This window comes from Ranitomeya imitator, chromosome 1, assembly GCF_032444005.1.
Source record: "Ranitomeya imitator isolate aRanImi1 chromosome 1, aRanImi1.pri, whole genome shotgun sequence".
NCBI classification, from domain to species: Eukaryota; Metazoa; Chordata; class Amphibia; order Anura; family Dendrobatidae; genus Ranitomeya; species Ranitomeya imitator.
In genome coordinates, this window is record NC_091282.1 from 424,351,145 (window position 1) to 424,373,758 (window position 22,614).

The following is a 22,614-nucleotide window of genomic DNA, read 5'->3' on the forward strand; positions in this document are numbered from 1 at the left end:
ATGTAAAACCTGTCCATTTATAATGACCACGGACAAGATAAAGATCCCCAATTCATATCAGGACTACAAGATCCCAGGTACTTTCAGCTGCGTCACTTCTAATGTGGTGTACCTAATTATTTGTACTAAATGTCCAACTGGGGGGTCTGTATGTTGGGGAGACAGGGCAGAAACTGAGAACAAGGATGAACTCTCATCGCCATACAATAAGAGAAAAAAGAATGGATCTACCTGTGGCAATACATTTTTGTCTCCCAAATCATAACATTATGGACATGAAATTACTTGTGTTAAAAGGTAGCTTCAAATCTCAGAGAGACAGAAGAGTCTGGGAATATAAACTGATGACGACCTTTGACAGCCTTAGTGGAGGAATGAATGTGTCGCATGGATTTATGTCTTTTTACATAAACTAAGGAACTTGCCCTTCAGACTATGAGGGGTCATCACAACAGAGACCCTAATCAGAGGACAATAAAACATTCCTTATCTAAGAGCTGGCCCAATATTGATGGACATAATTGTTTATCACTCATGGTAATTCTGCTTCATGTCACCTGTCTTATCCATGGTTTTCCCCCCTTTTTTTTCTATGTTGTGCATAAATACCGTATATACTCGAGTATAAGCCGAGATTTTCAGCCCAAAATTTTGGGCTGAAAGTGCCCCTCTCGGCTTATACTCGAGTCAAGGTGGGTGGCAGGGTCGGCGGGTGAGGGGGTGAGGGCACTGAGGCATACTTACCTAGTCCCAGCGATCCTCGTGCTGTCCTTGCCGTCCCACGGTCTTCTGTGCTGCAGCTTCTTCCCCTCTTCAGCAGTCACGTGGGACCGCTCATTACAGAAATGAATAAGCGGCTCCACCTCCCATAGGGGTGGAGCCGCCTATTCATTCCTCTAATCAGCGGTGCCGGTGACCGCTGATACAGAAAGAAGCTGCGGCACCGAAGACCAGGCAGAGGGACAGCGCGAGGATCGCCAGGACTAGGTAAGTATAGCATATTCACCTGTCCTAGTTCCAGCCGCCGAGCGTCGCTCCATCTTCCCGGCCGGCGCCTCCATCTTCCCGGCGTCTGCGCTCTGACTGTTCAGGCAGAGGGCGCGATGACGCATATAGTGTGCGCGGCGCCCTCTGCCTGATCAGTCAGAGCAGAGACGCCGGGAAGATGGAGGCGCCGGCCGGGAAGATGGAGGCGCCGGAACGAGACGCCGGGAGCTGCAATCAAGGGAGGTGAGTATGTGTTTTTTTTTTTTTATTGCAGCAGCAGCAGCAGCGGCGGCGGCAGAGATTTATGTGGAGCATCTATGGGGCACAGTGAACGGTGCAGAGCACCGTATATGGCACATCTATGGGGCACAGTGAACGGTGCAGAGCACCGTATATGGCACATCTATGGGGCACAGTGAACGGTGCAGAGCACCGTATATGGCACATCTATGGGGCACAGTGAACGGTGCAGAGCACCGTATATGGCACATCTATGGGGCACAGTGAACGGTGCAGAGCACCGTATATGGCACATCTATGGGGCACAGTGAACGGTGCAGAGCACCGTATATGGCACATCTATGGGGCACAGTGAACGGTGCAGAGCACCGTATATGGCACATCTATGGGGCACAGTGAACGGTGCAGAGCACCGTATATGGCACATCTATGGGGCACAGTGAACGGTGCAGAGCACCGTATATGGCACATCTATGGGGCACAGTGAACGGTGCAGGGCACCGTATATGGCACATCTATGGGGCACAGTGAACGGTGCAGAGCACCGTATATGGCACATCTATGGGGCACAGTGAACGGTGCAGAGCACCGTATATGGCACATCTATGGGGCACAGTGAACGGTGCAGAGCACCGTATATGGCACATCTATGGGGCACAGTGAACGGTGCAGGGCACCGTATATGGCACATCTATGGGGCACAGTGAACGGTGCAGAGCACCGTATATGGCACATCTATGGGGCACAGTGAACGGTGCAGAGCACCGTATATGGCACATCTATGGGGCACAGTGAACGGTGCAGAGCACCGTATATGGCACATCTATGGGGCACAGTGAACGGTGCAGAGCACCGTATATGGCACATCTATGGGGCACAGTGAACGGTGCAGAGCACCGTATATGGCACAGCTATGGGGAAATAATGATCTATTTTTATTTTTGAAATTCACCGGTAAATGCTGCATTTCCACCCTAGGCTTATACTCGAGTCAATAAGTTTTCCCAGTTTTTTGTGGCAAAATTAGGGGGGTCGGCTTATACTCGGGTCGGCTTATACTCGAGTATATACGGTATGTGATTCTTCAGAATTTGTTTTTAGTCTTTGCCTGATGTAGAGACCTGTGTAGTCTCGAAAGCTTGCAATTTGTTACCATCTTTTCAGTTAGCCATTAAAAGGTATCAACCACTGAGGACTCTCAATTCTAAATATTTTCATAGTTAAATAGTATGCATGCAATTTATCTATGGTATGGATGTATACATCTGTGAAATGAGTAATGAACACGTTAACAATATTCAAAGTAAATATATTTTTAAAGGTGCTTATGCCATGAAATTCTCACCAGTTCTCTGTAACAACCCATACAATTCACACAGACAAAGAAATCAAACCGTAGATGTCAATAAATTAGATTATGTGTAAAAATAAGAAATAACAGAGGGAAAAAGTATTGAAAAACGATGAAGAGTGGGCGGTGGAGAACCACAAGGCGCCAAGCTTTGAGTCAGGAAGCACCAAGATTAGATAGGACAAGTCAAGTTATTCAAGTAGAATAAATCGATTTTTCTGATCTGACATGGGTGGTTCCTTACTCATAGTGTGGTGCCCTGTGGATCTCCACCACCCTCCCTTCATTGATTTTCACTGCATTATAGCCAGGAGTGGGCAGAAAGTGCTGCAGAGCTCCAGGACTGCTGTCTTTCCCTTAGCATCAGCGTTGTGCCTGGCATCCACAACTACCAGGGTTGAATTGAATACCTCATCCCCCACCACATATGTGTTGTGACATTCTTCACATTGAGCGCCCTCTCTTTTGATTTACTTTTACAAGGAAAAAGTATTGAACATTTGAAGAAAGAGATGTAAAAAGCTATGGAAAGCCATGACACCAACTGAAATCTATCAGTAATTAGAAAGCAATCCTGCCACTTATCAACTGATGGCCAATAAAAAAGTGTCTATTTACCAAGGTGCCGCAGTAGAAACATCTCATGATGGGTAAAACTAGTGAGCTGTCTCAAGACCTTCGCAACTTTATTTTTGCAAAACATACTGATGGCATTGGTTACAGCAGAATTTCTAAACCACTGAAGGTTCATTGATCACTTTTTGGACCATAATTGGGAAGTTGAAAGAATAACTTATTACTAGGGTTGAGCGACTTTTACTTTTATAGGATCGGGTCGGGTTTCACGAAACCCGACTTTTTCAAAAGTCGGGTCGAGTGAAATTGGCCGATCCTATAAAAAAGTTGGGGTCGGGGTCGGCCGAAACTCGAAACCCAATGCAGTGCATTGGGTTTCCAATGGTTCCCAGGGTCTGAAGGAGAGGAAACTCTCCTTCAGGCCCTGCAATCCATATTTAAGTGTAAAATAAAGAATTAAAATACAAAATATCGCTATACTCACCCTCGGACGCGCCCTGGTACTAACCGGGAACCTTCCTTCCTTCGAATCAGCGCTTGCAGGACCTTGCGGTGATGTCGCGGCTTGTGATTGGTCGCGCGACCACCCATGTGACCGCTCGCGCGACCAATCACAAGCCGCGACGTCACCGCAAGGTCCTGCAAGCGCTGATTCTTAGGAAGGAAGGCTGCCAGAAAGAAGCAGGGCGCATTCGAGGGTGAGTATATTCCTATTAGGTATATACTCACCCTCGGACGCGCCCTGCTTCTTTCCAGCAGCCTTCCTTCCTAAGAATCAGCGCTTGCAGGACCTGGCGGTGACGTCGCGGCTTGTGATTGGTCGCGCGACCACCCATGTGACCGCTCGCGTGACCAATAACAAGCCGCGACGTCACCGCAAGGTCCTGCAAGCGCTGATTCGAAGGAAGAAAGGCTGCCGGTTAGTACCAGGGCGCGTCAGAGGGTGAGTATAGCGATATTTTTTATTTTAATTCTTTATTTTACACTTAAATATGGATTCCGATACCGATTTCCGATATTGCAAACATATCGGAACTCGGGATCGGAATTCCGATACCAGATTCAGAAGATCGCTGACTTCATGGCCGACCCCACACAGGGGTCTGGTCGGGTTTCATGAAACCCGACTTTGCCTGCCAAAAGTCGGCAACTTCTGAAAATGGCCGACCCGTTTCGCTCAACCCTACTTATTATCATAAACTGGCCACGAACAGGTGCTCCCCACAAGATTTCAGACAGAGGAGTGAAACGAATTATCAGAATAGTTGTTGAGCAAAGAACCACCTTTGGAGAGCTACAGAAAGAACTGTAATCAGCAGGTACAATTGTTTCAAAGAAAATAATGCACTCAACCTCCGTGGCCCGTGTGCATGCTCATCTGCAAGACTCCATTGCTAAACAAAAAGCATGCTCAATGCATTTAGAGTTTGCTCAAAAACATTTAGACAAGCCTGAGAAATACTTTGAGAATATGGTTTGGTCAGAGAAAACAAAAATTGAACTGTGTGGTTGCCATAATACCCCCTATGTTTGAAGGCCAAAAGGCATTGCATATTATCCTCAAAACACCGTACCATCAGTAATGTTTGGAGGTGGGACCATCACGTTGTGGGGCTGTTTCTCAGCATAACGCACTGGCAAACTTCATTCAATTGAATGAAGAATGAATAGACAAATGCACAGAGACATTCTTGATAAAAAATCTGCTGCCATCTACTAGGATAATGAAGATGGAAAGAGGGTGGACATTTCAACAAGATAATGATTGCAAACACACAGCAAAGGAAACTCTTAATTGGTTTCAGAGAAATAAAATACAGCTGATAGAATGGCCCAGCCAATCACCTGACACGAGACCAATGGAAAATTTATGGAAGGAACTAAAGCTGACAGTTCATTGAAATAGCCCATGGAGCCTTTAGGATTCGACGAGTCTTTATGTGGAAGAATTGTCCAAAATCGCACCTGAGTAACTAGTTTCTCCATACAGGAAGCATCTCTAAGCTGACATCAACAACAAAGGCATTTGTACGAAGTACTGAGTACATTTCAGTAAGCATGTCCAATACTTTTTCCTATGTCATTTCTCATTATTGCACATAACTTAATTTATGGGCATCTATGGTTTGACTGTGTGGATTGGATGGGTTATTACTGACATCTGGTGAGAATTTCATGTCAATAGGACCTTAGAGATTAACTTAGAAAATTGATGATGTGTTCAATACTTATTTCACCCGCTATATGTGGCTAAGTTCACATTTGCATGTATGTGCGCAGAGTATCATCTTCATGCGCAAATGCATGCCAAAACACATGCAAACGCATTTTTATGTATCGATTTTATCAGCATCAGCTTACGCATGATGGCAAAAAAACACTGTGTGTGCATGCGTTTGTATGCATTTTTGCTTGCGTTTGTGTGGATTATGGGCATGCATTTGATATTTCCAGGAGGGCGTGTCTCAATGGGCATGTTTCAATCAGTTCCTGGACATGCGCAGTCCGAAGTACGCAAGCCCATTGAACGCATACGTACGCGTGTCTTTACATACGCATGCATTCCCATAGACAGTAATGCAATTTTCAACGAATTTATCCGCATGCGCATGCCTGCGCATGCCTGTGCATATTTGATGGATTGTGACACCTCCAAAAATGCAACATGCTGTGTTCACCACGTCCAGCCGCACACTGCAAAACGATGCATGCATCCGCAAAAGCATGTGTACACCATGTTAAATATATGTACGCATGACCCATGCGGATCAATGCGGATCAAACTCTGTGCACAAAGACACAAATGTGAAACCAGCCTTAAAGTAAAGAATGATTTCACCAACATTTTGCAAAATGTTATATATTTAAATAATGTAATATTGTTTTAACAGTATATAATATGTGATATACAAAAATAAAAACATCTATCTTTATAATATATGTACTATTGAAGGAATTTCTACATTGTATACTAATCAACTTTTGAATAAGTTCAATACATTTTTCATATGTAACCTATTAAAAAATAAATCAAAATGACATGGCCCCATCCTCTTGTCAAAGAGATCTGCATATAGACCTTACTGCTCTGGACTATGAAGTCACAGACTCCTTTACAATATCCTATCACAAAGATGCTCTAACCTTAAAGCAAACTTTGCACAAAGGTTATACAGTAATCATAGTAAAGTATATATTGTAATATAACATGTTTTTATTCCGTGGCAAAACATTTTTTCCAGAAATATATTGAATGCTTTTTTGCAACTTTGTTTTTTTTTTACTTCTATCTATCTTTATTTCTTTTTATTACAGCTGTAGCACATTGCTAAGGAGAGTAAAACTAATCCCAAACTGTTCTTCAACTATATCAATAGTAAAAGAATAAAAACTGAAAATGTAGGCCCCTTAAAAAATAGTGAGGAAAGAATGGTTGTAGATGACGAGGAAAAAGCTAACATATTAAACACCTTCTTCTCCACGGTATTCACGGTGGAAAATGAAATGCTAGGTGAAATCCCAAGAAACAATGAAAACCCTATATTAAGGGTCACCAATCTAACCCAAGAAGAGGTGCGAAACCGGCTAAATAAGATTAAAATAGATAAATCTCCGGGTCCGGATGGCATACACCCACGAGTACTAAGAGAACTAAGTAATGTAATAGATAAACCATTATTTCTTATTTTTAGGGACTCTATAGCGACAGGGTCTGTTCCGCAGGATTGGCGCATAGCAAATGTGGTGCCAATATTCAAAAAGGGCTCTAAAAGTGAACCTGGAAATTATAGGCCAGTAAGTCTAACCTCTATTGTTGGTAAAATATTTGAAGGGTTTCTGAGGGATGTTATTCTGGATTATCTCAATGAGAATAAATGTTTAACTCCATATCAGCATGGGTTTATGAGAAATCGCTCCTGTCAAACCAATCTAATCAGTTTTTATGAAGAGGTAAGCTATAGGCTGGACCACGGTGAGTCATTGGACGTGGTATATCTCGATTTTTCCAAAGCGTTTGATACCGTGCCGCACAAGAGGTTGGTACACAAAATGAGAATGCTTGGTCTGGGGGAAAATGTGTGTAAATGGGTTAGTAACTGGCTTAGTGATAGAAAGCAGAGGGTGGTTATAAATGGTATAATCTCTAACTGGGTCGCTGTGACCAGTGGGGTACCGCAGGGGTCAGTATTGGGACCTGTTCTCTTCAACATATTCATTAATGATCTGGTAGAAGGTTTACACAGTAAAATATCGATATTTGCAGATGATACAAAACTTTGTAAAGCAGTTAATACAAGAGAAGATAGTATTCTGCTACAGATGGATCTGGATAAGTTGGAAACTTGGGCTGAAAGGTGGCAGATGAGGTTTAACAATGATAAATGTAAGGTTATACACATGGGAAGAAGGAATCAATATCACCATTACACACTGAACGGGAAACCACTGGGTAAATCTGACAGGGAGAAGGACTTGGGGATCCTAGTTAATGATAAACTTACCTGGAGCAGCCAGTGCCAGGCAGCAGCTGCCAAGGCAAACAGGATCATGGGGTGCATTAAAAGAGGTCTGGATACACATGATGAGAGCATTATACTGCCTCTGTACAAATCCCTAGTTAGACCGCACATGGAGTACTGTGTCCAGTTTTGGGCACCGGTGCTCAGGAAGGATATAATGGAACTAGAGAGAGTACAAAGGAGGGCAACAAAATTAATAAAGGGGATGGGAGAACTACAATACCCAGATAGATTAGCAAAATTAGGATTATTTAGTCTAGAAAAAAGACGACTGAGGGGCGATCTAATAACCATGTATAAGTATATAAGGGGACAATACAAATATCTCGCTGAGGATCTGTTTATACCAAGGAAGGTGACGGGCACAAGGGGGCATTCTTTGCGTCTGGAGGAGAGAAGGTTTTTCCACCAACATAGAAGAGGATTCTTTACTGTTAGGGCAGTGAGAATCTGGAATTGCTTGCCTGAGGAGGTGGTGATGGCGAACTCAGCCGAGGGGTTCAAGAGAGGCCTGGATGTCTTCCTGGAGCAGAACAATATTGTATCATACAATTATTAGGTTCTGTAGAAGGACGTAGATCTGGGGATTTATTATGATGGAATATAGGCTGAACTGGATGGACAAATGTCTTTTTTCGGCCTTACTAACTATGTTACTATGTTACTATGTATACATCCTAAGGTTGTTTATCATAATGCTGTGCAAAATACCATTAGTAAAAATAGCTCTTCTACATTAAAACCTAATAGAGTGCCATCATTTATATTCAAAACTGTATATATTTCTAAAACTGTATTCTTATGAGTCTGTGCAATTAACAACATTATTATTTATGAAAATAATAAATATGTAAATTATGTGAATTTAAATATGCTTAAGATATGCTTTAAATCAAACTGGGCACAAACTATTGAAACTCTTTCCATGGAATCATTAAATATACTTCTTATTATCATTTATAATTTTATCTCCATAAAACTGAAGCATTGGCTCGATAATTTTTGGACTCCACTTTATACCAATATTTACCATATGACTTTTGAATAGCATTAGCACAAGAATATGGCAGATGATGTTTTTTGTTCAACATTGCTTTCTCTGTTTCTTTGTCATATAAAACTATGATGGGCAATTTTTTTTCTTTTCTCTTTGGTCACTTCACTCACCTTTACTAAATTTGACTGAAACTCTGACACTTATTACATTTTGATTTGGATCCTTATGATTTTGCTATTAACCTTCAATAATCTGATGCTTAGAAGCCCTATCTGACACTTGACTTAAGGTTGTAATCAATTTTATTATTATTATTTATTTATTATTATAGCATGGTGCTTTACATGTGAGAAGGGGTATACATAATAAAAAACAAGTACAATAATCTTAATCAATCAATAGAAAAAGAGGATATGAAAGGTAAGATTTCATACTCTAGATTGTCTTACTTCAGTTGGAGGGTACAAGGGTTCTGTAAAAATAATAAAAAAAAAAATAAATCACTGGATATAACACATGTCATGTTAAAGAAAAACCGTAAGATACAGTGCCTTAAACAATTGTCAGATTTGTATTAAAAAAAACATGCATCATTACCTTTATACTTCACAAATACTTGCTACTTTGTGTTGGCATGTTGCATAACATCCAAATAAAATACATCTAAGTTTGTGGGTGCAATGTCAAAAAATGTGGAAAAGTTCATGGGGTATGAATACTTTTCCAGTGCACTATATGTTGAATAAAATATGTACCTTTTTGCTAAGGAAACACAGAGTTATCCTTTATTCTACTACATACAGTATTTCATTGTGTAATAATAAGTATTGTATATGGTGGAGGTGATCCTCTTAGCTGTAAAGCATGCTAGTTGGGGTAATTGTGTTCTTCTTTAGGCTCAATTAATAAAATCTCCAACTTGTATCATGTTGTAATATGGAACTATTAGTCATCTATGTATCTTAACTAGTGATGAGCGAACGTGCCCGCCACTGCTCATTACTCACCCGAGTATTGGGGTACTCGAGGTGCTCGCCAAGTAGTGAGCATTTCCGGGATTATTTCGTGGTAACTGTTGTCTCCACCCAGCGTTTTTAGCGGACTTTAGAGACCCAATCACGGTGCACGGATTGTCTGTCAGGCCAGAAAATGCCGCAGCCATCTTTGTTGTGGTCGTGCAGTGATTGGATTGGCCGCACAGCATCATCCCGAGTGTAAGAGACGTGGCGCCGCCCTGCTCACTGCATTCTGTTCCTGTTTTAGCGAGAGTAGGGAGAGCTACTGCCGAGATAGGGTCAGAATCATGGGTTTTAGTGTAGGTCTGCAACTCTTACATCCACAACTCCTCAGAAACCAAAAGTCGTTTTTAGGGCTAATTCGTGGGTCCCAATATTGCAGCGCTAGGTAGGCACGGCACGGCATATCCACATCAGTGCAAGGCCTGCAGCAGGGCCATATTTGCCACTAGGCACTTGAGAGCATGTGCCTAGGGCGGGAACAGTCAGGGGGGCAGCACCTGAGCAAGGTTTTTTTTATTCCAGTCCTGTGCGTCACTTCCTGAAGACAGGGGGTGGCAGAGCGGCAGCCAGAACACGTGGTGTTGGTGCCGACTCTCCCTACTCCCCCTGCTAAGACACAGTGATGCCCCTGCTCACAACCTCACTGGTGCCCTGACGGAATGTGACTGTGACTGCTGAGGTGGAGCAGCGGCACCCTATGTCCCGACCCTGGGTCCTGTCCTGGACTCACACATTGCTGGCCTGGAGGACTCGCAGTAGAGCAGTACATACACAGTAAGTAGTGAACTGTCTCTGTCTGTAATGATCTCCCTCCTGGCTCCTGCCCGCACGTTGCCTGCTGCATGGCTCTGTCCGTGACTCATCTCACGGTCCTCACTCCTTCCCTCACATTCCTCAGCCTCGTTTCTGCCTGTAGTGCCTGAGGCTGGAGGGGGCTTGAATGTTTGATGTTTGTTTGATCTTTGCTCCCGGCAGACAGACCCAGAGGTTGAGTGATGGGGTGGGGTATAATACACACTGTATGTATGTGTGTGTGCGCGGAGCTGTTTGTATATGTGTGTCTGTCCGGTGCTGTATGTGTGAGGGGCTGTATGTGTGTGTGTGTGTGTGTGGGCAGCAGAGCTGTGTGTGGGCAGCAGAGCTGTCTGTGTGCGCAGAGCTGTGTGTGCACGGAGCTGTAGGCGTGTGTGGGGCTGTGTGTGTGTGCGGAGCTGTGTGTGTTTGTATGTGAAGCTGTATGTGTGTGTGCATGGAGCTGTATGTATGTGTGTGTCTGTGCGGTGCTCTATATGTGTGTGGAGCTGTAAGTGTGTGTGGAGCTGTATGTGTGTGTGTGCAGAGCTGTATGTGTGTGTGTGTGGCACTGTATGCATGTGGAGCTGTATGTGTGTGTGTGTGTGTGTGTGTGTGAGCGGCGCTGTATGTGTGTGTGGAGCTGCACGTATGTGTGTATGTGGGGTGCTGTATGTGTGTGTGTGTGTGTGTGGAGCTGTATGTGTGTGCGGAGCTGTCAGTGCCAGTGTGTCGCCCCATACCGGACCAACTTTTTACTATTGATGCTGCCTATGCAGCATCAATAGTAAAAAGATGCAATGTTATTAAAAAATTAAAAAATCGTGCTATTCTAACCTTCCGTCATCCACCGATGCGCGCGATGCTGTCGCCAGCTTCCATTCCCAGTGATGCATTGCGAAATTACCCAGATGACTTAGCAGTCTCGCGAGACCACTAAGTCATCTGGGTAATTTCGCAATGCCTCACTGGGAATGGAAGCTGGCGGCAGCATCGCGTGCATCGGGATAGCTTCGGTGGACGCCGGAGGGTGAGTATATAACTATTTTTTATTTTAATTCTTTTTTTAACAGGAATATGGTACCCACACTGCTATATACTACGTGGGCTGTGTTATATACTATAAGGGCTGTGTTATATACTGCGTGGACTGTGTTATATACTGCCTGGCTGCTATATACTACGTGGGAGTGATATATACTGCGTGGGCAGTGTTATATACTGCGTGGACTGTGTTATATACTACGTGGGCTGTGTTATATACTGCCTGGTTGTGTTATATGCTACGTGGGCTGTGTTATATACTACGTGGGCTGTGTTATATACTACGTGGGCAAAAAGGGAGAAGAAAGACGCTGCTCCAAAAATTGCACACCACCCGGTATATGAACATGCAAAAAACACTTTATTGGCATAGACAATAAAAACAATTAAAAACATAGAACCACTGTAAACCACCTGGACATAAATACATGTGTATATACATAGCAATAATTATACAGCCTATCAATATGTCCATAGGGAATATACACCCTATATGGACATGTATGCGGGTAAACACCTACCTAATGGCTCATGAGAACTCTGAATACAAGCCTATTATAAAAGGGATATATATCCCGCAGAACCCACAGGCAAGTGTGCCAAATAATGACGACCCACCTGCCCATATGAAGGAAAAAAAAAAAAAAGAGCCTAAGCAGTGAGGGCAAGATATCCCCAACCCAAACCTGTACCAACCTATGTCCGATAAGCTGAGGTGTCCAGGGGGAGAGACAGTGGACCCTAACCCCACGCGTATTGCCTCCTTAATGAGGTATCAACATACTTCCCCTGACGAAGCCTCATTAAGGAGGCAATACGCGTGGGGTTAGGGTCCACTGTCTCTCCCACTGGACACCTCAGCTTATCGGACATAGGTTGGTACAGGTTTGGGTTGGGGATATCTTGCCCTCACTGCTTAGGCTCTTTTTTTTTTTTTTCCTTCATATGGGCAGGTGGGTGGTCATTATTTGGCACACTTGCCTGTGGGTTCTGCGGGATATATATCCCTTTTATAATAGGCTTGTATTCAGAGTTCTCATGAGCCATTAGGTAGGTGTTTACCAGCATACATGTCCATATAGGGTGTATATTCCCTATGGACATATTGATAGGCTGTATAATTATTGCTATGTATATACACATGTATTTATGTCCAGGTGGTTTACAGTGGTTCTATGTTTTTAATTGTTTTTATTGTCTATGCCAATAAAGTGTTTTTTGCATGTTCATATACCGGGTGGTGTGCAATTTTTGGAGCAGCGTCTTTCTTCTCCCTTTTTGTCATTTACTATGCTGCTACTTGCACCCCCCTTTTATGTGTATAGTTTATAGCTGTGCGCCAGTTCTTTTGGTATGTTTATATACTACGTGGACAGTGTTACATACTGCATGGGCTGTGTTATATACTGCTTGGCTGCTGTATACTACATGGGCTGTGCTATATACTACATTGGCTGTGTTATATACTACGTGGGCAGTGTTATATACTGCATGGGCACAGTTATATACTGCCTGGGTGTGTTATATACTACATGGGCTGTGTTATATAGTATGTGGGCTGTGTTATATACTACGTGGGCTGTGTATATACTGCGTGGGCTGTGTTATATACTACATGGGCTGTGTTATATATTACGTGGGCTGTGTTATATACTGCATGGGCTGTTTTATATACTGCGCTGGCTGTGTTATATACTGTGTGGCTGCTATATACTACGTGGGCAGTGTTATATACTACGTGGGCAGTGTTATGTGCTACATGGGTTGTGTTATATACTACATGGGCAGTGATATATACTACGTGGGCTGTGATATATACTACGTGGGCTGTGTTATATACTGCATGGGCTGTGCTATATACTACGTGGGCTGTGCTATATATTACATGGGCTGTGTTATATATTACATGGGCTGTGTTATATACTACGTGGGCAGTGTTGTATACTATGTGGGCAGTGTTATATACTGCATGGGCACAGTTATATACTGCCTGGGTGTGTTATATACTACATGGGCTGTGTTATATAGTATGTGGGCTGTGTTATATACTACGTGGGCTGTGTATATACTGCGTGGGCTGTGTTATATACTACATGGGCTGTGTTATATATTACGTGGGCTGTGTTATATACTGCATGGGCTGTTTTATATACTGCGCTGGCTGTGTTATATACTGTGTGGCTGCTATATACTACGTGGGCAGTGTTATATACTACGTGGGCAGTGTTATGTGCTACGTGGGTTGTGTTATATACTACATGGGCAGTGATATATACTACGTGGGCTGTGTTATTTACTGTGTGGGCTGTGTTATATACTATGTGGGCTGTGTTATATAGTACGTGGGCAGTGTTATATACTACGTGGGCAGAGTTATGTATACTGTTTTATATACTGCGTGGGCTGTGTTATATACTGTGTGGCTGCTATATACTACGTGGGCAGTGTTATATACTACGTGGGCAGTGTTATATGCTACGTGGGCTGTGTTATATACTACGTGGGCAGTCATATATACTATGTGGGCTGTGTTATTTACTGTGTGGGCTGTGCTATATATTACGTGGGCTGTGTTATATAGTACGTGCGCAGTGTTATATACTACGTGGGCAGTGTTATATACTACGTAGGCTGTGTTATATACTGCCTGGCTGCTATATACTATGTGGGCTGTGTTATATACTACATGGGCAGTGTTATATACTGCGTGGGCAGTGTTATATACTGTGTGGACTGTGTTATATACTGTCTGGCTGCTATATACTACGTGGGCAGTGATATATACTATGTGGGCTGTGTTATATACTGCATGGGCTGTGCTATATACTATGTGGGCTGTGATATATACTACGTGGGCTGTGTTATATACTGCATGGGCTGTGCTATATACTACGTGGGCTGTGCTATATATTACATGGGCTGTGTTATATATTACATGGGCTGTGTTATATACTACGTGGGCAGTGTTGTATACTATGTGGGCTGTGTTATATACTGCCTGGCTGCTATATACTACGTGGGCTGTAGTTTTAGACTGCGTGGGCAGTGTTATATACTACGTTGGCAGTGTTATATACTGCGTGGGCTGTGTTATATACTGCGTGGGCTGTGTATTATACTACGTGACTGTGCTATATACTAAATGGCTGCTTTATACTACGTGGCTACTATATACTACGTGGCTACTATATACTACGTGGCTGTGCTATAAACTACGTGTCTGTGTTATATACTATATACTATGGCACTGATGGGTATAGAGTTGGAGTAACAGATCTACTCCCTCATTTGCATATCTTTGCAAACCGATTTCAGATGAATGGACTGAACAAGTAAAAATATTGCTGAAATTGTCTTTGAAAGAGCTACATGGGCATATACATAGATTTAGATCCCTTACTCATTCCCTATGGGACTTGCGAACATGTGCAGCACTTGTGGTTTTGCACTTACGATGAGACAAAAAAACACTGCTAGCAGCTTCTTTTTTCTGTTGCTGCAAGTACCGCATTTACCGGATCGCGGCAAAACCACAAGTGTGGCACATGTCCGCAAGTCCCACAGGGAATGAATGAGACCGAATGCAGTGTTGCCGTAAGTGATGCGTCACGTGGCAGATGCAGAAAAACTGCGGGATCTGCCGCGAATGGTAAAAATCGCTGATGTGAAAGTAGCCTAAGTCACTGCCGACAGTGTCTGCATTAGTCATACTCACCAATGAAGGAGGCAGCACGAAAAGTGCCAAGGACAGCATAAACTCTAAATACGGCCCTGGCCTGCAGGCACTGTATGTGCGTCCATTGCTCCCACTGCATCCTTCCCAAAGCTCCATAACTGCCTGCTGCTGCAGCTTATTTACTATATACCTTTTTTTTTTTTCAAAAATTCACACCCCCCAAAAAAAAACAAACAGTCTGTTCTGTCAGACTGAGAAAGCATAGTTTGTCAGGCGTGCATAGCATAGTTGTGTGTGCTACCCTTGTGCCACTTTTTTTTTGGTGTTTTAAATTCACAGAAAAAGGTCTCATATATGTTGTGAATTCTGTGGTCAAGCTCCCTCCTGTGGTCATGAGTGGTACTTCGGCTGGTTCTGTCCATGAGCTTCCTCTGGTGGATGTGAGTGGGGCTGCGGCTTCTGAGTTTCCTTCCTCAGGTGACGAGGTTAAGTCGTTAGGTGCTGCTCTATTTAACTCCACCTAGTTCTTTGTTCCTGGCCTCCAGTCAATGTTCCAGTATTGGTCTTGCTCTCTCCTGGATCGTTCTTGTGACCTGTCTTCCCTGCATAAGCTAAGTTCTGCTTGTGTTACTTTTGTTTTGCTATTTCTTCTGTCCAGCTTGCGATATTGGTTTGTCTTGCTTGCTGGAAGCTCCGGGAGGCAGAGGGAGCACCTCCGTACCGTTAGTCGGTGCGGAGGGTCTTTTTGCGCCCTCTGCGTGGTTGTTTGTAGGTTTTTGTGCTGATCGCAAAGCTATCTTTCCTATTCTCGGTCTATTCAGTAAGTCGGGCCTCACTTTGCTAAAATCTATTTCATCTCTGTGTTTGTATTTTCATCCTTACTCACAGTCATTATATGTTTGGGGCTGCCTTTTCCTTTGGGGAATTTCTCTGAGGCAAGGTAGGCTTATTTTTCTATCTTCAGGGCTAGCTAGTTTCTCAGGCTGTGCCCGAGGCGCCTAGGTCTGGTCAGGAGCGCTCCACGGCTACCTCTAGTGTGGTGTGATAGGATTAGGGATTGCGGTCAGCAGAGTTCCCACGTCTCAGAGCTCGTCCTATGTTATTAGTAACTATCAGGTCATTTTCAGTGCTCTTAACCACCAGGTCCATTGTGGTTCTAAATCACCAGTTCATAACAGTACTGGAGGCCCAAAGTACTAATGCTTCTCAATAGAGGGAAAACAGAAGTTCTGAGACCATTTTGTTTTCTCTGCACTGTGTTTTGTCTTTCTTTTTCCCTAGACATTTGGGTGGTTCAGGACACAGGTGTAGTGATGGACATTAAAGGCCTGTCTTCTTGTGTGGATCATCTCACTGCAAGAGTACAAAATATTCAAGACTTTGTGGTTCAGAATTCTATGTTAGAACCTAGAATTCCTATTCCTGATTTGTTTTCTGGAGATAGAGCTAAGTTTCTGAGTTTTAAAAATAATTGTAAACTGTTTCTGGCTTTGAAACCCCGCTCCTCTGGTGACCCAGTTCAACAAGTTAAGATCATTATTTCTTTATTACGTGGCGACCCTCAAGACTGGGCATTTTCCCTTGCGCCAGGAGGTCCTGCATTATGTGATATTGATGCGTTTTTTCTGGTGCTTGGATTGCTGTATGATGAACCTAATTCAGTGGATCAGGCAGAGAAAAATTTGCTGGCTCTGTGTCAGGGTCAGGATGAGGTAGAGATATATTGTCAGAAGTTTAGGAAGTGGTCTGTGCTCACTCAATGGAATGAATGTGCGCTGACAGCAATTTTCAGAAAGGGTCTCTCTGAAGCCCTTAAGGATGTCATGGTGGGATTTCCTATGCCTGCTGGTCTGAATGAGTCTATGTCTTTGGCCATTCAGATCGATCGACGCTTACGTGAGCGTAAAACTGTGCACCATTTGGTGGTATTATCTGAGCATAAACCTGAGCCTATGCAATGTGATAGGACTTTGACCAGAGCTGAACGGCAAGAACACAGACGTCGGAATGGGCTGTGTTTTTACTGTGGTGATTCCACTCATGCTATCTCCGATTGTCCTAAGCGAACTAAGCGGTTCGCTAGGTCTGCCACCATTGGTACGTTACAGTCGAAATTTCTTTTGTCCGTTACTTTGATCTGCTCTTTGTCATCCTATTCAGTCATGGCATTTGTGGATTCAGGCGCTGCCCTGAATTTGATGGACTTGGAGTTTGCTAGGCGCTGTGGGTTTTTCTTGGAGCCCTTGCAGTATCCTATTCCATTGAGAGGAATTGATGCTACGCCTTTGGCCAAGAATAAGCCTCAGTACTGGACCCAACTGACCATGTGCATGGCTCCTGCGCATCAGGAGGATATTCGCTTTTTGGTGTTGCATAATCTGCATGATGTGGTCGTGTTGGGGTTGCCATGGCTACAAGTCCATAACCCAGTATTGGATTGGAAATCTATGTCTGTGTCCAGCTTGGGTTGTCAGGGGGTACATGGTGATGTTCCATTTCTGTCTATTTCATCATCCACCCCTTCTGAGGTCCCAGAGTTCTTGTCGGATTACCGGGATGTATTTGATGAGCCCAAGTCCAGTGCCCTACCTCCGCATAGGGATTGCGATTGTGCTATCGATTTGATTCCTGGTAGTAAGTTTCCTAAAGGTCGACTGTTTAATTTGTCTGTGCCTGAGCACGCCGCTATGCGGAGTTACGTAAAGGAATCCTTGGAGAAGGGTCATATTCGCCCGTCGTCGTCACCATTGGGAGCAGGGTTCTTTTTTGTGGCCAAGAAGGATGGTTCGTTGAGACCTTGTATAGATTACCGCCTTCTAAATAAAATCACAGTCAAATTTCAGTACCCCTTGCCGCTGCTGTCTGATTTGTTTGCTCGGATTAAGGGGGCTAGTTGGTTCACCAAGATAAATCTTCGTGGTGCGTTTAATCTTGTGCGTATTAAACAGGGCGATGAATGGAAAACAGCATTTAATACGCCCGAGGGCCATTTTGACTACCTGGTTATGCCATTCGGGCTTTCCAATGCTCCATCAGTATTTCAGTCCTTTATGCATGACATCTTCCGAGAGTACCTGGATAAATTCCTGATTGTATACTTGGATGATATTTTGGTCTTCTCGGATGATTGGGAGTCTCACGTGAAGCAGGTTAGAATGGTGTTCCAGGTCCTGCGTGCGAATTCTTTGTTTGTGAAGGGGTCAAAGTGTCTCATTGGAGTTCAGAAGGTTTCATTTTTGGGTTTCATTTTTTCCCCTTCTACTATCGAGATGGACCCTGTTAAAGTTCAGGCCATTTATGATTGGACTCAGCCGACATCTCTGAAGAGTCTGCAAAAGTTCCTGGGCTTTGCTAATTTTTATCGTCGCTTCATCAATAATTTTTCTAGTATTGCTAAACCGTTGACTGATTTGACCAAGAAGGGTGCTGATGTGGTCAATTGGTCTTCTGCTGCTGTGGAAGCTTTTCAGGAGTTGAAGCGTCGTTTTTCTTCTGCCCCTGTGTTGTGCCAGCCAGATGTTTCGCTTCCGTTCCAGGTCGAGGTTGATGCTTCTGAGATTGGAGCAGGGGCTGTTTTGTTGCAAAGAAGTTCTGATGGCTTGGTGATGAAACCATGTGCCTTCTTTTCCAGGAAGTTTTCGCCTGCTGAGCGTAATTATGATGTTGGCAATCGAGAGTTGCTGGCCATGAAGTGGGCATTCGAGGAGTGGCGTCATTGGCTTGAAGGAGCTAAGCATCGCGTGGTGGTCTTGACTGATCAAAAAAACTTGACTTATCTCGAGTCTGCCAAACGGTTGAATCCTAGACAGGCTCGTTGGTCGCTGTTTTTCTCCCGTTTTGACTTTGTGGTTTTGTACCTTCCGGGCTCTAAGAATGTGAAGGCGGATGCCCTGTCTAGGAGTTTTGTGCCCGACTCTCCGGGTTTGCCTGAGCCGGCGGGTATTCTCAAAGAGGGGGTAATTTTGTCTGCCATCTCCCCTGATTTGCGGCGGGTGCTGCAGAAATTTCAGGCTGATAGACCTGACCGTTGCCCAGCGGAGAAACTGTTTGTCCCTGATAAATGGACGAGTAGAGTCATCTCTGAGGTTCATTGTTCGGTGTTGGCTGGGCATCCTGGAATCTTTGGTACCAGAGATTTGGTGGCTAGATCCTTTTGGTGGCCGTTTCTGTCGCGGGATGTGCGTTCGTTTGTGCAGTCCTGTGGGATTTGTGCTCGGGCTAAACCCTGCTGTTCTCGTGCCAGTGGGTTGCTTTTGCCCTTGCCGGTCCCGAAGAGGCCCTGGACACATATCTCTATGGATTTTATTTCGGATCTCCCCGTCTCTCAAAAGATGTCGGTCATTTGGGTGGTTTGTGATCGCTTCTCTAAGATGGTCCATTTGGTACCCTTGTCTAAGTTGCCTTCCTCCTCTGATTTGGTGCCATTGTTTTTCCAGCATGTGGTTCGTTTACATGGCATTCCGGAGAACATCGTTTCTGACAGAGGTTCCCAGTTTGTTTCGAGGTTTTGGCGAGCCTTTTGTGCTAGGATGGGCATTGATTTGTCTTTTTCCTCGGCTTTCCATCCTCATACAAATGGCCAAACCGAACGAACCAATCAGGCCTTGGAAACATATCTGAGATGTTTTGTTTCTGCTGATCAGGATGATTGGGTGTCCTTTTTGCTTTTGGCTGAGTTCGCCCTTAATAATCGGGCCAGCTCGGCTACTTTGGTTTCGCCGTTTTTCTGCAATTCTGGTTTCCATCCTCGTTTCTCTTCAGGGCAGGTTGAGTCTTCGGACTGTCCTGGTGTGGATACTGTGGTGGATAGGTTGCAGCAGATATGGACTCATGTAGTGGACAATTTGACATTGTCCCAGGAGAAGGCTCAACGTTTCGCTAACCACAGGCGCTGTGTGGGTCCCCAACTTTGTGTTGGGGATTTGGTTTGGTTGTTGTCTCGTTATATTCCTATGAAAGTTTCCTCTCCTAAGTTTAAGCCTCGTTTCATTGGTCCGTATAGGATTTCTGAGGTTCTTAATCCTGTGTCTTTTCGTTTGACCCTTCCAGCTTCTTTTTCCATCCATAATGTATTCCATAGGTCATTGTTGCGGAGATACGTGGCACCTGTGGTTCCATCCGTTGATCCTCCTGCCCCGGTTTTGGTTGAGGGGGAGTTGGAGTATATAGTGGAGAAGATTTTGGATTCTCGTATTTCGAGACGGAAACTCCAGTACCTGGTTAAGTGGAAGGGTTATGGTCAGGAAGATAATTCCTGGGTCTTTGCCTCTGATGTTCATGCTGCCGATCTGGTTCGTGCCTTTCATTCGGCTCATCCTGGTCGGCCTGGGGGCTCTGGTGAGGGTTCGGTGACCCCTCCTCAAGGGGGGGTACTGTTGTGAATTCTGTGGTCAAGCTCCCTCCTGTGGTCATGAGTGGTACTTCGGCTGGTTCTGTCCATGAGCTTCCTCTGGTGGATGTGAGTGGGGCTGCGGCTTCTGAGTTTCCTTCCTCAGGTGACGAGGTTAAGTCGTTAGGTGCTGCTCTATTTAACTCCACCTAGTTCTTTGTTCCTGGCCTCCAGTCAATGTTCCAGTATTGGTCTTGCTCTCTCCTGGATCGTTCTTGTGACCTGTCTTCCCTGCATAAGCTAAGTTCTGCTTGTGTTACTTTTGTTTTGCTATTTTTTCTGTCCAGCTTGCTATATTGGTTTGTCTTGCTTGCTGGAAGCTCTGGGACCCAGAGGGAGCACCTCCGTACCGTTAGTCGGTGCGGAGGGTCTTTTTGCGCCCTCTGCGTGGTTGTTTGTAGGTTTTTGTGCTGACCGCAAAGCTATCTTTCCTATTCTCGGTCTATTCAGTAAGTCGGGCCTCACTTTGCTAAAATCTATTTCATCTCTGTGTTTGTATTTTCATCCTTACTCACAGTCATTATATGTGGGGGGCTGCCTTTTCCTTTGGGGAATTTCTCTGAGGCAAGGTAGGCTTATTTTTCTATCTTCAGGGCTAGCTAGTTTCTCAGGCTGTGCCCGAGGCGCCTAGGTCTGGTCAGGAGCGCTCCACGGCTACCTCTAGTGTGGTGTGATAGGATTAGGGATTGCGGTCAGCAGAGTTCCCACGTCTCAGAGCTCGTCCTATGTTATTAGTAACTATCAGGTCATTTTCAGTGCTCTTAACCACCAGGTCCATTGTGGTTCTAAATCACCAGTTCATAACACATATATCTCTGTGCTCCAAGTTTGGGCATTGTAGGCCAGTGTACTTTTTTTAGGCTGTCTGATACTCAAATTCTATACAGCACTATTTAGCGTAAAAAAAAAATTCTAAGGCCACAGATTTGCCAGTGTGGTATGTCCGTGACAGCCATCATATATCTGCGTGCTCCAAGTTTGGTCATTGTAGGCCGGAGGACCACATTTTTTGGTGTGTGTTACTGAAATTGTATAGAGCACTATTTAGCATACATTAATATAAACAGGCCACATATTTGCCAGTGTGGTATTTCTGTGAGAGCCCTCATATATTTGTGTGCTCCAAGTTTGGTCATTGTAGGCCGGAGGACCACTTTTTTTTGCTGTGTGTTACTGAAATTATATACAGCACTATTTTGCATACAATAATATAAACAGGCCACATATTTGCCAGTGTTGTATTTCCGTGAGAGCCCTCATATATCTGTGTGCTCCAAGTTTGGTCATTGTAGGTCGGAGTATCACTTTTGCTTGCTGTGTGTTACTGAAATTATACACAGCACTATTTAGCATACAATAATATAAACATGCCACATATTTGCCAGTGTGGTATTTCCATGAGTGACCTCATATATCTGTGTGCTCCAAGTTTGGTGACTGTAGGCTGGAGGACCACTTTTTTAGCTTTGTGTTACTGCAATTATATACAGCACTATTTAGCATACAATAATATAAACAGGCCACATATTTGCCAGTGTGGTATTTCCATGAGAGCTCTCATATACAGGTCCTTCTCAAAAAATTAGCATATAGTGTTAAATTTCATTATTTACCATAATGTAATGATTACAATTAAACTTTCATATATTATAGATTCATTATCCACCAACTGAAATTTGTCAGGTCTTTTATTGTTTTAATACTGATGATTTTGGCATACAACTCCTGATAACCCAAAAAACCTGTCTCAATAAATTAGCATATTTCACCCATCCAATCAAATAAAAGTGTTTTTTAATAACAAACAAAAAAACCATCAAATAATAATGTTCAGTTATGCACTCAATACTTGGTCGGGAATCCTTTGGCAGAAATGACTGCTTCAATGCGGCGTGGCATGGAGGCAATCAGCCTGTGACACTGCTGAGATGTTATGGAGGCCCAGGATGCTTCAATAGCGGCCTTAAGCTCATCCAGAGTGTTGGGTCTTGCGTCTCTCAACTTTCTCTTCACAATATCCCAC